Raw genomic sequence first — 2687 nt, 5'->3', positions numbered from 1 at the left:
GCAGGAATGGGGAATGGTCAGACTTTGGTGGAATCAGTACATGCAGGTGATAAAGCTTAGTGGAAAAAAGCCACAGCACACAAAAAACCAAACTAATCCAAACCAAAACAACCCCAAAACAACCACAAAAAACCCAAACAAACAAACAAAAAAACCCCCAAAAAATATTTAAGTCATTAATCCTGCCTTCTCATCAAGAAGGTGAACCCTGAATTCAAAGACAGCATTAGCTTGTAGAGCATAGGAAAACTTCATCACAGGCAGAGAAAGACAAACACGTCAGAAAGCCACAGTTATCTTAAAGATACCAAAAAGGCTCTGTGGAAGCAAACCATGGCTCTTGAACCAGATGTGGATCCAATCCTTTAAAAGAAAAAAGGAAAAAAGGAGGAGGGAGAGAGGGAAAAGGTCTAACACAAAAGACCTCAAACTCTACTTCCCTTGCTGAGCAGTGAAGCCTGTGAGATGCTGGGCCAGGGACATCACATCTATTGAAGACTGAAGCAAAGTCTTTGCCTCAGTCCTCACTGGTGGCCAGGCTTCCCATGTCTGTCAGGACCCTGAACCTCTAGGTGAGGCTGAGAGGAGCGGGATCCCTCCCCCTGTAACAGCAGAACAAGTCCGAGACCACCTCATGTCACTGAATGCATATAAGTCTATGGGGCCAGATGATATGCATCCCAGGGTTGTGAAAGAGCTCGCTGATGTGGTTGCCAAGCCGCTCTCCATCATATTTGAAAAATCATGGCTGTCAGGTGAAGTCCCTGGTGACTGGAAAAAGGGAAACATTACTCCTATTTTTAAGAAAGGGAGAAAAGAAGACCCAAGGAACTACAGGACAGTGAGCCTCACCTCTGTGCCTGGGAAGATCATGGAGCAGATACTCCTCAAAGCCATGTTAAGACACGCACGAGACCAAGAGGTGATCTGAGACAGCCAGCATGGCTTCACCAAAGGCAGATCTTGCCTGACCAATCTGGTGGCCTTCTATGACGGAGTGATGGCATTGTTGGACAAAGAAAGGGTGATGGATGTAATTTACCTGGACTTGTGCAAAGCCTTTGACATGGTCCCTCACCACAGCCTTCTCTCTAAATTGGAGAGGTACAGATTTGAAAGATGGACTGTTCAACGGATAAAGAATTGGTTGGCTGGTTGCAGCCAAAGGGCTGTGGTCAACAACTCTATGTCTGGGTGGAGGCCAGTGAAAAGTGATGTCCCTCAAGGGTCTGTCTTGGGACCGGTGCTCTTCAACATCTTTATCAATGACATAGATGAGTGAATCAAGTGCACCCTCAGCAAATTTGCAGACGACACCAAGCTGAGTTGTGCAGTTGACACCATAGAGGGAAGGGATGCCATCCAGAGGGACCTGGACAGGCTGGAGAAGTGGGCCCATGAGAACCTAATGGGGTTCAACAAGGCCAAGTGCAAGGTGTTGCACTTGGGCCGGGGCAATCCCAGGGAGTCATACAGACTGGGAGAAGAACTCCTTGAGAGCAACCCTGCGGAGAAGGACTTGGGGGTCCTAGTGGATGAGAAGCTGGACATGAGCCAGCTATGGAAGGCCAACTATGTCCTGGGCTGCATTAAAAAAGGGGTGACCAGCAGGGAGAGGGAGGTGATTGTCCCCCTCTGCTCTGCTCTTGTGAGACCCCATCTGGAGTACTGTGTCCAGGCCTGGGGTCCCTAGCACAAGAAAGATGTGGAGCTCTTGGAATGGGTCCTGGTGAGGGCCACAAAGATGATCAGAGGGCTGGAGCACCTCTCCTCTGAGGAAAGGTTGAGGGAACTGGGCTTGTTTAGCTTGGAGAAGAGAAGGCTCCAGGGAGACCTCACTGTGGCCTTCCAGTACTTGAAGGGAGCCTATAACAGGAGGGAGAACGCCTGTTTACAGGGGTTGATAGTGATGGGACCGGGGGGAATGGTTTTAAACTAAGAGAGGGGAGATTTAGGTTGGATATTAGGTGGAAATTTTTCACTCAGAGGGTGGTGAGGCACTGGAAAAGGTTGCCCAGAGAAGCTGTGGAGGCATTCAAGACCAGGCTGGATGGGGCCCTGGGATTCAAGACCAGTGTGGATGGGGCCCTGGGCAGCCTGCTCTAGTGGTTGGCAACCCTACCCACAGCAGGGGGGTTGAAATTAGATTATCTTTAAAGGTCCTTTTCAACCCAGGCCATTCTATGATTCTATGATCCTATTGGTGCGAGAGTGACTACATCGAAGAGGTGGAGATGCGACCTAGAGAGGCCTTCTCAGCAGGTCACCCCTCCAGGTCAAATCCCACTGCTAGTCCCAACACTGTCAGCCTGTGAGCTAGACAGTTGTGGCACTAAAAAAGGGGCCTCGCTACTTGCTGTCTCTTCAGTGTTCAGTTCCAAGCACAAGCCAAGCTTCTGGCACTAACGCTGCTCAAGTTTTGCCCACACGGCGAGAAGCAGACATACAGGACTCAGCACCAAAGTCCACAGATCTTAAGGACAAATACTAAACCTTAACTGGACAGTTGATTTTCAAAGATAAGCTACTGGACAAACAAAATGAGGACAAAACGCCTCTGAAAGTCAGTTTTTCTCCACAACTACCTCAATATCACCACCTGCAGAAAGGAGATGAGCCCAAGGAAACCAGCTTGCAGGATGACAACTACCACAGGAGACAGCATCACAGAATCACAGAATCACAGA

The sequence above is a fragment of the Pterocles gutturalis genome, unplaced genomic scaffold, assembly GCF_000699245.1.
Source record: "Pterocles gutturalis isolate BGI_N339 unplaced genomic scaffold, ASM69924v1 scaffold9827, whole genome shotgun sequence".
NCBI classification, from domain to species: Eukaryota; Metazoa; Chordata; class Aves; order Pterocliformes; family Pteroclidae; genus Pterocles; species Pterocles gutturalis.
The sequence above is the reverse complement of the archived record's forward strand: the minus strand, read 5'-3'. Positions refer to the sequence as shown.